The 13,309-nt window shown below is 40.9% G+C and overlaps 1 long non-coding RNA gene across 1 annotated transcript; it reads right to left on the bottom strand.

The window, feature by feature from the left end:
* Positions 1-10,218: 10,218 nt before the first annotated feature.
* On the bottom strand, positions 10,219-11,693 carry LOC109160668. The gene is made up of 2 exons (XR_002050801.1): positions 11,193-11,693; positions 10,219-10,711 (listed from the first exon to the last, which is right to left on the bottom strand). It is a non-coding gene; the product is annotated as an uncharacterized LOC109160668 (long non-coding RNA).
* Positions 11,694-13,309: the final 1,616 nt, after the last annotated feature.

Here is a 13,309-nt window from a genome sequence, read left to right as displayed (position 1 = left end):
CATACGAATGCTTGCGTGGTAGCTGTTGTTGTATGAGAATTCAATAAGGTCTAGGTGTTCCTCCCATGTCCCTTGAAAGTCTAACACACAGGCTCTAAACATTTCTCCAGGAGTCTGAATGGTTCTCTCGGTTTGGCCGTCAGTGGTGGGGTGGAAAGCGATGCTCAGTTTTAGTTGTGTCCCCAAGGCTAATTGCAGCGATTTCTAGAATTGTGAGAGAAACCGGGAGTCTCTATCGGACACGATGTTCCGGGGGATTCCGTGGTACTTCACTACTCGGCTCAAGTAGGCTTGGGCCAGTTGGGTCATTGTCCATGTTTCCTTCATGGCAATGAATCGCGCCGTTTTGGTTAGTCGGTCCACTATGACCCAAATTTTATCCTTGCCGGTTTTTGTTGGGGGTAACCCTCCGACGAAGTCCATAGATATGGAATCCCACTTTCCTTGTGGTATCTCAAGGGGTTGTACGAGTCCCTTGGGTTTGCATCGTTCGGCCTTCACCCTTTGGCAATTTAGGCATTTGGCTACGAAATCTGCAATTTCCTTTTTCATGCTGGGCCACCAAAACGACCTTTTCACATCTTGGTATAGTTTGTCACCCCCCGGGTGAACTGAGTATGGGGAGTTGTGCCCTTCTTCCAAGATCTATTGTTTCAGGTGGGGGTGCGTCGAGGGCACGCACCACCTACCTTGGTAACGGAGACTGCCGTCTTCGTGTATTCCGAAGGGCCCTTCTTTCCCCTGGGTTAGGTCGAGACGGATTTTATCTAGTTCCGGATCCTGCTGTTGTCCTATTTTGATTTCCTCGAAGAGTGTTGAATGTTGAATAAGTGGACGTCGGGGTGGATTTGATCTTGCTCTATTATTTCCAAATTCAGTCTTTGGAAGTCCTTGTACAGCTGGTCCGGTAGGATCCAGGTGGTGTTGAGGGAGTGGTTAGTTTTTTTTGCTTAGGGTGTCTGCCACAATGTTGGCTTTCCCCTCGTGGTATTGGATGTCTAGATCGTAGTCTTTTATGAGTTCTAGCCACCTTCGTTGTCTCATGTTTAGGTCTTTCTGGGTGAAGATGTACTTTAGGCTCTTATGGTCCGTGTAAATCTTGCATTGTACCCCATATAAGTAATGCCTCCAAATTTTTAGTGCGAACACGATAGCGGCTAGTTCGAGGTCGTGGGTGGGGTAATTCTCTTCGTGGGTTTTGAGTTGCCTGGATGCATATGCTATTACCCTGCCTTTTTGCATTAGCACGCACCCCAATCCCTTTTTGGACGCGTCACTGAAGACCTCGAACCCTTCCTCCTCGGAGGGGATGGCGAGCACGGGTGCTGTGGTTAGCTTATCCTTCAATTCTTGAAAGGCCGAGATGCAGTCGTTGTCCCATCGGAAGGGGGTTTCCTTTTTCATGAGTTTGTTGAGGGGTTGGGCTATCTTGGTGAAGTCGGGTACAAACCTCCTGTAGTAGCCAACCAAGCTTAGGAAACTTCGGACTTCTGAGAGTGAGCTCGGTGTGGTCCATTCTTTAACGGCACGGATTTTGGCGGGGTCCACCTTAATTCCTTCCCTGGTTATCACGTGACCTAGGAAGGCCACACTGTCTTTCCAGAATTCGCATTTAGTGAACTTGGCGTATAGTTGGTGCTCTCTCAGGGTCTGCAGGGTTATGCAGAGGTGTCTTTCATGTTCTTCCTCGTTTCGGGAGTAGACTAAGATGTCGTCAATGAATACAATGACGAAGTCATCCAAGTGGGGTCGGAATACTCGGTTCATGAGGTCCATGAATATGGCGGGTGCGTTGGTGAGTCCGAAGGGCATTATTGTGAATTCATAGTGGCCGTAACGTGTCTGGAAGGATGTTTTCTGAATGTCTGGTTTGGCCACTTGTATTTGGTGATATTCGGACCTTAGGTCAATTTTTGAGAATACCCCTGCCCCTTTTAGTTGGTCGAACAAGTCATCGATCCGAGGGAGGGGGTACCTATTCTTTATTGTGACTTGGTTAAGTTCCCGGTAGTCGATGCACAGGCGCATGCTTCCATCCTTCTTTTTAACAAATAGTACTGGTGCTCCCCATGGGGAGGTGCTGGGGCGGATGTACCCTTTATCTAGCAATTCCTGTAGTTGTGTTTTCAGTTCCTTCATTTCTTTTAGTGCCAACCTGTAGGGTGGTTTAGAGATCGGGGCAGTGCCAGGTATGAGGTCTATGGTGAACTCGACTTCTCTGACTGGGGGTGCCCCGGGGATTTCGTCCGGGAAGACGTCGGTGAATTCGTTTACCACTGGAATGGTTTGTGGTCCGGGGGTTTTGGTGTTGAGGTCCTCGACCGAGCATAGGAAGGCCTCGCTTCCCTTGTTTAGGTATTTCTTCATTTTCATCATGTTCACCAATTTGATCCCTGATTCCTGGGGGGTCCCGTGATGTGATACCCTTTTACCGTTTGGTCCCCGTAGGACCACTTTTTGTTCTCCGCATAGGATTTGCGCTTGGAATTTCCCTAGCCAGTCCATGCCCAAGATCACTTGTACCCCATCCAGTTTGAATTGTATTAAGTTGCTGGGAAATTCCACCCCTTGGATGGTAATCATTATGTTTTCGTACATGCGGTCGCATTTTATGATTTCGCCGGAGGCCACCTTGACCTGAAGTCGGACCTTGGTGCTGGTGTTGAGGCCGAGCTGAGTGGCAAACTCGGTTGCTATAAACGAGTTGGTAGCCCCTGAGTCAAACAATATAGTGGCGGGGGTGGCGTGTACCAGGAAGGTTCTGGAGACTGTGTTGTTGTCTCCGACCCTGGCTTTGCTTAGAGTAAGGATCCTTTCCTAATGGTTGGCGTTGAGACCTTGCGAGGTGAGATGGCCCTGGGGTTCTTAGGCCCTCGGGTGGGGTTTGTGTGATCCCCCTTAGATTTCCTTTTGTACCCCAGACGTGTCTCCCGGGGTTGGCTTGATACTTGTTGTAGTTGGGATGCCTTGGCATAGGCTTCCCCGAGGGTTCCTGGCTCCTGTGTGGCCAGGGCTTTTTGGTGTTCGGGATCAAGGCCTGTTATGAACTTCTTGATCTTGATCCTCTCGGTGGGTACTAGCTCGGGGATGAGGCGGGCCAGCCGGTGGAATCGTTGGTAGTATTCCGTGATTGGGGCTGCACCTTGTTTTAGGTGGAGGAATTCTTCATATACGGTGGCTCTTAGATGATTGGGGTAGAATTGTTCTCGTAGTCGTGTTTTTAGGGTTTCCCAGTTAAATTCGTGGTTTTGTTCACATGCGGGTCCCTCGTGGGCCCACCAGGCATCGGCCTCGTGCCTGAAGTAGAAGGAGGCTATTCTGACTTGGTGGTCTTCTGGGCATTTGGTTGTCCGGAATATCTTGTCAAAAGTTCCGATCCATTCCTCGAGGACCGTGGGGTCTTCGTTCCCCGAGAAGGTGGGTGGTTGAAGCGCCGAGACTTGGTGGTGGATTTCCAAGTTCTCGTTTGTTGGTAAGGGTTGGGGAATGGTAGTACTCAGTGCCTGGGCAATTTGGGCCAGGCGTTGTAGATTCTGTGTCAAGAATTCCTGAGTGGGGAGTTTCGGTGTTCCTGTCTGTCTCCTTTTCGGTGTCATCCTGGTGTTCATAGGTTGATGTTATTTTGTGTTCTTACCTTGATGCAATAAGTGAAGGGGGGGTTTTCTTTAAGTCAGAGAGGGATTAAGTGAGGGGGTTATGTGTAGGTCCCACAATCTCACCGCGCGTCCTACGATTCCTAAGTCTTATGTTCCTAAGTACTTAGAGTTTAAGCTTAATGTCCTAAAGTCTGGTCTTAAGACTCTCATCCTAGGGTCAAACTTAGGCTCTGATACCAACTGTAACACCCCAGATTTTCAAGACATTTAAAACTTATATAATAAAGATAGAATCTCATTAAATCCCAAAATATGATACAAAGAGTACGGGGTGCTATGCCACACCCGAGCTAGAGAACTCGAGTGCACAGGCTAAATTCTAAAACCTCAATCAGTATCAATACTAAATCATGGCACGCAGGCCGAAAGAGAAAACTATCTAAGCTACGCCCCAAGCTTCTAGCGCGCTCCAGTGATCTACTCGTCTGTGCCTGAAAGCCAAATATATCTGTTCAGCGAGAGATGCTGGTAACCCACTCCAACGCGTCGAAATACGATACATATAGACATATATATAGATATATGGAAACCATTTTGAAGCATGAAGATATATCCTAAGAAACTCTAGCTTTCAAAACAGGGATCGACTCAACAGATAGGGCTAAGCACGGACAGCAGTTATACCAAGCATATATAGTTTACAACAGGCAAGACAGGTAAGATAAGCACAATTAATAATCATAAATCAACATATACGATTCCCAGTATAAATCCCATAGTCACATTCCCAAGACACCCATAACCACAACTCATCAGTATCTCATCACATAGCACACTTTGTTGGCGCCACAGGACCAATCGCATGCCCATACATGAGGGTCAGCGCATATAGCTCTGACACGGCCCTGCAGCACCCTGCCCCGTATGGCAACACGGAGGGGTCGATCGCAACCGACCGATGAACCGCAGCTCATCATAGTTTGATCGCAACCAAACAGTGGACCGCAGCCCAAGAGTATGTCATCTGACCGCAGCCAGGAAATATGAACCGCAGCTCATGTAGAAACGTTTGATCGCAACCAAACGGTGGACCGCAGCCCGGGAGTGTAAATCTGACCGCAGCCAGCTTCTGAACCGCAGCTCAGGAATAACCAATCCGATCGCAACCGAATTGGGGTATCATGCACACATAACACATAGCAAGCACATGCAACCCACATTAACACATTGGGAAGGGGGAGAAAACGTATAACAAAACCTATGCGTGATCCTTCACATACTAGGAATAATCCTAAGGGGTTCATACTTCTTTCACCTAGGTCAACGGGATACCAATTCAACTAGCATGCAATATATAAGACTCTTACAACCTATGAACGGTACCCGAAATATCAAACTAGACATAGGCACGATAGACGGAGTCCGTTGGGACACCACGGGGATCGGGAGAACATCAAACGGGAAAGCCAAAATCCCCAATTGGGGTGCAAACCAGCGGGTAGCCGGTGGGTGAGGGTTCACCCGCCGGCGGCAGCCATTCCGGGCAGCGGGTGCCCGGCGGGCAGCTGCCCGCCCGCCGGCTGCCCGTTGCCGGCGTTGCCCAAGAAGGCCGCGGGTAGGTGGCGGGTCCCCTACCCCCCACTGACTCTTTTTTACCAAAAACGTCCCGGGAACCTTTGTGGAACCCGAAACCATGCTTAGACACTTTCAAACGCAATTGATAACACACGTAGACAATTAACGGATCAAAGATCGAGAAACATATGGCACATAACCTATCATACTTTTCTAAACATAATCAACACCCAATCATGCGAATTCCCACCCAATATACCAAGAATAATTTCATACGATACAACCTAGGGTTCTAATCATTTTTAAATCAACAAGGACACAATTCATCTTCTAATATCAAGATTCGGTAAGAATATCACATAAACATCAAGAACATCCTACAATCATCAAGAACATCATATAATCATCAAGAACGTCATATAATCATCAAGAACACCATAAGAACCTTTCATCATCAAGATCACCCATGGAATCATCCCATCAATCATCAATAATAATATCACAAATCATCAATACACAATAGTATGGGGAAATCCTAAGAGGGGAATCATAGCTATGAAAATAGGTTTTGTTGAGACATGGGTTACCTTTTAGCCTTAATAAATTCCTTGGCTATGAAGGGTCTTTCTTGAAGCTTTCTTCTTTCTTGATTTCTCCTAGGGGAATTCTTGGAACTTTCTTGTGTGGTGAGGGATTATTGTGGTGGGGGGTTCTAGGTGCCTCTTAAGTCCCCTATTTATATATTTAGGAGTCCTAATTAGGAACTAATATTATAGGCTTGCTAATTCTATTCCTTTTGGGACTAAGGATTGGGTTAGGGATAAGGGCCCGTGGACTATGGTGGGCCTTTCCTAATTAATTATTGTGATTTAATTCTTTCTTTTGGGTAATTGGTTAAATGATTAATTGGTTTTAGGGATCGTAACACGGGGTGTTACAAAGTCCTTCTGAGCCTTCCCCATCCAAGGAAATTAGAAAATCCAAACGTAAGAGTGTCCCTGCAAAAGTTGTTGTTGAATCCAGTGATGACAATCTTGATGTGGCTCAACCTGAGAAGAGAAGAAAGTCCACTGAATCAGTAAAACCTGAAGCTAATCCTCCCGTGCAACAAGTGTTCAAAACCCTACGATCCTTTGTCAAGAACAAGGCACCTGTTGTGGTTCCTACTACCTCTACCCGGAAGGGAAAACCAACTACTCACTCAAGAGGACGAAGTATCACACCTGAGGTTCAACCTACTGCGGAGAATCCTGACACCAACATCTATAAACCTCAGTTTGTCTCCTCTTCTGCTCAAGGAAAATGGTCCACGATGATCCGGAGAGATCTTATTGTTCAGAGGTCAGTCGATGAAAACCAGTTGAACTCTGTTTGTGACATCTTGCCCTTGCTGAGTGAAGTAGGCCTCTTGAAGATTGTCACCTCTATCTGTCCCTACTCGAAGCTACTAATTTACGAGTTCTATTGTAATCTTAATGAGGAGATTGATAATTTGACAGGGACACGGTGCATGCAAATCTTCATCTGGGGAAAATGGTATGTCTTTGGTCCAGATGTGATAAATGAATATTATGGTTTGAAGCGTGTTGATGAAGAAGAAATCACGGACTGGGATTTAGTGGCAAGGACCGTAACAGGTGGACAAACCTTTGAATGGCCTACGGGTGACATTGATACTCCGTCTAGCTCTAAACTCACCTCCAAATATGTCATTCTGCACCGTATTGCTCTTCACAACTGGCTACTATCTGCTCATTTTCATACGGTTGGCAAGCAATTGGCAGCTCTCCTGTTTCGGATTGGGACTAAAATGTCGATTGACCTAGGGTCATGGATCTTTTATCATATCCTCACATTGATACATCCGCGAGAACAGAAGGTAAGGTTACCTTTTCCTAACCTTATATTTGGGGTTCTGACAACGCAGGGACTTGTGTTAATGCCTAGTGAGGTTATCAGTCCAACTCTTCTGTATACTGTTGATCATCTTCTTCTGATTGGAAAGCACATTCGAGACGTTACGCCGGTGAATCCTCCTCCCTCTTCTGACGCTGACAATGTGGATGCTGATTCTCCACATGCGAGGGATGTTCAACTTTCTCTTCGCCTGAAGGCCCAGGTATCTGATCTTGAGATTGTTCATGGAATTATTGCGAAGCAGCTGACTGCGGCCCGTACTGAATTAGCTACCATTTTTCTCCGCTTGAGCTTGACTGAATCTGCTACTGCTGATGCTGCTAAGTCTGACAGTGAGGACCCCTCCAATGCTTGACTGTTCTTTGTCTATTTTTTGCCAAAAGGGGGGAGTGTGGAACTCAGGGGAGTGTTTTGTTAGGAATCTGTACCTTCTGGCCCTAACTAGGCGTCTGATTGTGATGGCACCTCTCGTATGAAGAATGTTATTTTGGTTCAGCCTAGTTTGTATGCTGTCTTTTTGTTATGTTTTGTAATTCAGGTCCTTGACTTTTATGCATTTGTTATCTTTGTCCTGTCTAGTTTGTCGTTTTATCTTAGTCGAGTTATTTTGCCAAATAATAGCCAAAGGGGGAGTTTGTTAGTGTTTTAATAGCTCAAAAAACCCCCAACATATAATTGGCAATATTATTATGGCAATCTAAGGGGGGTGTATTCAATCATGACTTTTGTAGAATTTTAAAGACTTTTAAATGATGGATTTTAATAAACTTTGATTGACTTTCATAGAATCGTTCAAAGCTTTTTACAACTTTATAAGACTCTATAAAAGTCTATATAAAAAACATTCATAGACTTTTATCAACTTTTTATTTTAAAAAGTCTACAAAAGTCATTGAAATTCTAAATTGAATACATCCTTACAAACTTTCAATGATTTTGATTCTTATCATTTATAATTTTCTTACAAAACATTTATAATATATTATAAAATTCTTCTTATTATATAGTTCTTCACTCACATCAACATTATTAATTTTATCAATAGTATGTTGAGACTTATATGCTAATTACTTATATATATATTATTAATAAACATAAAAAAATTTATTAGAAATTCATAACAATATTGAACAATAAAATTTATAATAAAAAAATTTATCAAATAAAATATTTAAAAATATAATTACAAGTTGCATAAAATAAAAAATAAAAATCTAATATTAATATATATATATATATATATATATATATATATATATATATATATATATATATATATATATATAATTATACTTGATATATTGCTAGGCATCACACAAATTACTATTATTTGCAATAGCAATTTGAGACTGCGAAACAACAACAATGCGTTACTGTTTGCAAACCCGAATTGTTGTTGCGAACAGTAGTTCACTATTCGTAGTAACTTGTTAAAAAAAAAAAAAAGAAAAATATATATTACGAATATAAACATAAAAAGAAAAAAAATCAAAATATATAAGTCTTTATATGAATATTATGAATAAAATTTGACGATAGAAAAGATTACTTTGTTCATGTATTTAGGGAGAATTAGAGAAAGTTATGGATAAAAAATTGGTAGAAAAAATAAAAAGCAATATAAACAAGTAATAATGAAGTAAAAATAATATTATTTCAAAATTTTAGATGAAGATTGTAAAGTTTAGGAGAGAGAGAAAAATTGGTAGAGTTTAGATATGAGGAAAATATAGGATAATGAAGAAAAAATTAATTTTATTGAATTTAGATAGGTTTATAGAATTTGAATAGGGAGAAAAAATAGAGTTTAAATGAAGAGAGAAAATATTCAAAGTTGTTAGAAAGAAATTTTGAAATTTTGGGGTTGATGGGTGGATTTCAATTATTTATATTTGAGAAGGAAAAGTCTCTAAAAGTCTTAAACTTAAAAAGTCTACAAAAGTTCATAACTTTTTGAATACCACATGACTTTTAAAGACTCTTTAAAAATCTTAATCCAATACCACACGAATTTTAAAGACTCTTTAAAAATCTTAATTGAATACCGCCTGACTTTTAAAGACTCTCTAAAAGTTTGAATTGAATACCTCCAAACTTTTAAAGTTCATAAAAGTTTTTAAAACTCTATGAAAGTCATGATTGAATACACCCCCCTAAGATAGGGTTAGCTTGGTATCGGTTTGTGTTACAGAAGACTGATTGATCAGATACAGCAACAGACGTACTGACACTGAAGATCTGTTTTAGGAAGATGTTTCCTTTTTACTGAACGCGGTTTAAGAAGTCAGCTTTGGAAAGAATATCAGCGGATCTGTCTTGGAAAGGTATGGACCGAATCTTTAAGATTACATTATTCTCATATCTTCCTACCATCTACAATCAGAGATGCATTTGGAAAGTGTTCTTGCTATGGAAGTATAAGTACCCTTATTCGGTCATGAATTACGGTTACGCTTTTGAGAAGAAAAAAACACTCTGACATATACTAAGAGACCACATCTTTGATTATCTTGCCTCTTCTCAAGACAATTTGTTCTTGTTGATTATGATGAAGAACTTGAGAAGATATCGTTGCTTAAACGAAAAGGACGCTAAGATCACACAGTTGTGGGAACAACTTTGGACTGCATCACTGAAGCGGACTGCATCAGAGTTAGCTCTCCAAGTGAAGGGATTTCATTGGACTTCTGCATGCTTGGCTCTCCAACTTCAACAATCCACTAAATCTGTGAAGACTGGGTACGTACATTGTGTGGGGCACTTGGGTGAGATTGTTGTTTCTCTACCTTTGTACATTGGATTATGAGTTAGTGGATTGGACACTTCTGTGATCGTCCCCCAGAAGTAGATACACACTGTATCGAACTGGGTAAACATCTTGTGTGTTGTTTCTTTTGCTGTATGCCTTAGTTCTCTTTCTGCAAACAAATCAGCTATCTATCTAACTGACTGATATCATCGTTGATTCTGTCAGTTTAATCCATCAGTCATTTAATCCCATTAATATCCTTAAATTGAGGAAATGCAAAATTACACAAACGTTGCAATCGAGGGATGAGAGGAAGGTAATGCATTCTTTTGCGGGGCACATCTTTTGCACAAGTAAATTTAGATGGGTAAGGTTTAAATCTTGGCTCACCACAATACTTACAGTGTCTATCATTGATTTCAGACTTATAGTACAACATACAATTGTTTACAAAACAATCAATCTTCTCATGTCCAAGACTAAGCTTCGTAAGTAATTTTTTTGCATCATAATACCTAGTAGGTACTTGATTATCGGGAACCATCATACGGTTATTATTTGAAATATCTGATCCATTGCTTTCTTTGGAATATTAAAAGTTGTCTTGATATTCATCATCATCAATGTCTTGCAACATTTAACAAATCGTAAAAGTTTCTTGCACTACTATGTGGTTCTTCGTCTTGGTCAGTTTTTACATTTAATGGAACAAATGATGCACCAGATACATCAAAAACCATTTGTTCATACCGATTGTTTTCACTAAGGCCCTCATCCATATGTGGTTGTATTGAGGGAGCAAGCTCGCCGTGACATGTCCAAATCCAATAATTTGGTTCAAAACCCTTCTTATACAAATAAACACGAACATCATCTGCAAAACAATGTACTCTATTTTTACACTTACTACATGGGCACCTAATCTTCATTGAAGCCTCGTTTACAAATTCATCAACACCCATTAAGAACTCATTAGTGTATCCCTTTTTGCGGGTAACAATCGATTATACATCCATTTTCGATGTTCAAGTATATTAGCTATATAAAACAACTGCAAAAGCATATATACAATACAAACATGCACATATATAAATATATTACAAATAATAATAATATTTTAAGTAATTATATACAAGCATACTAACAAATATACACACATATAATATGCAATGTTAAAAAACATAAATATGCAAATAATTATAAACATATAGACATACAAACACATATACATATATGAACACAATATATTATCCAATCTTAAGATAAATAATCTAAATAAGTATTCAAAAAAAAATCAAAGCTAGATCTAAAAAAAAATATTATTAAATGGTAGATCTAAGAATATACACACATACCTTAGCTTGACATGATGTAGTAGAACTTGATTTTAGCACTATTATGGATGATTTATTGAAAGAATACCTACAACCAAAGTTGCAAAAATCGCGCATAGGCGCTAGGCAGTCGAGGAATGCTGAAATCGGCCTCCTCGGCGACCGGGCGCCTAGGCGGCATAGGCACTAGTGTGCAATTTTTTCTCTGCTTCGTTCTGCCTAGCCGGTTGATTTTCTCACCGGAGTTTTCAAACGCAAGTGCGAGACGCCAGTACGCCATACGTCAGTCCTCCGCCTTTGCTTCTGCTCCACCAATACGCCACATATCAGTCCTCCGCCAGTCTGCCCAAAGGCCTTTGTCACCGCCTCCGCCAGTCCGTCGTCCGTTATTTAAAGTTTAGAAAGAAGAAGCGGCTAGAAGACATCGTCTGTTGTTTCCACCATGATGGTCGTAGATTCTTTGATGTCCGGCAACGGAGTCTTCGATAGAATCCTCACCTGCGACGGAGACTTCGATGTCTAGCAATAATCCTCCCAATTGAAATAAATAAACAAATGATATGAAAAATGGTGAGCTGCATTATATTGTTGGGGAAGACTTGGGGCACGTGTCAAAGACTAGGGAGTAGGGACACGTGTTGGCTTTGAGTTCTGTGATTGCAATTGCATGTCCTGGTTGCATTGTATCATTTGTATGTAGGGACGCCATGTGCTTTGGATGGATGAAATATTGAAATATTGTGTTGCATTGTAAGAGGACGATGAAATATTGACGGCATATGCAGATTACTCAAATCGGGCGCCCTAAGCACTAGGCACTCCTTAAGCGCTTAGGGGGTGGCTAACGATTTTTCAACATCCCCTGCAACAATGAAAAAAGGAGTAGGAGGGGGAAAAAAACCTAGAGAAATATGGTCTGGAAATGCGCAAGGAAGGTATATATATATAAAGGTATTTCCGACCACCTTTGCTAGTAATTGAAAACGAAAACCAATTTAAAATTCAAACTGCCAACATTTTCTGACCACCTTTCACCTACAAAGGTGGTCGGATGGTCGGATATTTCCGACCACCATCATATAGTGGTCGGATATTCTGACATCTATCCGGCCATCTCTTACCTTTGCGGAAAATGAGAAAAAGTCAGTTTTCCGACCATATTTTGCGGTGGTCGGAAATTCATTAATTTCCAACAGTGAACATACCAACATGTGAATCCTAGTCCATGGTATAAGGTATGACAATTGAGGTTACATTTCAAAGAAAAAACTTTCTTAATAGTACGTAAAGCCTAATATGCATAACTAAGGCCTAATCTTCATTGTCTTAAAAAAAAAAAAAAGGAAAATTAAAATTGAATTTCAAACTGAAATTTTGCCAAATGAGAGGAGATCATATTATGATGGTTTTTGGGCGGATTGAAACCACCTTTATTGTTGATTTAGAGCATCTTTTATTTAATTTCTCTTTTTTTTTTATTTGAAAAATATTGGTATATTGCAATCCCAAAGTTTGAACATTTTCCTCAAGTGCCATATTGCCAAGCTTGCAACATATATAACAATAAGGTTCACCATGCAGACAGGTCTTAATGAAGTTGAGCTTCTTTTAAAGATTTAGTAGAAAACTAATTACCTCTCCAAACAGCTCATTCATTCATTTCTGGTAATAAATAAAAGCCTTAACTAACAAAAGATAAAGTAGGTCCATTCCTATGTTGTAATATAGCATGTGCATCATATGGTTCATGGCCAAACAATACAACTTCACTTGATTTATAGTTTAAAAGACCCCCACCCGCCCCCCCCCCACCACCCCCCAACAAAAAAAAAAAAAAAATCAGTTCCGAGTAATCCAACAAAATAACCATAGCAATAAACCCACAACAAGTACAGTACAAAAACCAGTGGCAGGCAGATTCATATATAGTACAACTCCTGCTATGCTATGCTACTCCAACATCCATCATCACCCAACAACACACAACATCATATCCATCATCATCATCATCTCTGCTTAGCTTTGTGCCTCTTAACTTTTCATCCCTCCCAATCACCGTAGTAGTCTGTATCTGTTTAAGAATTAGATGTTAAGGAGAAACGAAAGATTAAGATTAAAAGCATGCACTTAGTTTGTTT

This window comes from Ipomoea nil, unplaced genomic scaffold, assembly GCF_001879475.1.
Source record: "Ipomoea nil cultivar Tokyo-kokei standard unplaced genomic scaffold, Asagao_1.1 scaffold2868, whole genome shotgun sequence".
In the NCBI taxonomy this organism is placed as follows: Eukaryota; Viridiplantae; Streptophyta; class Magnoliopsida; order Solanales; family Convolvulaceae; genus Ipomoea; species Ipomoea nil.
This window is presented reverse-complemented; position numbering and strand designations above follow the sequence as displayed.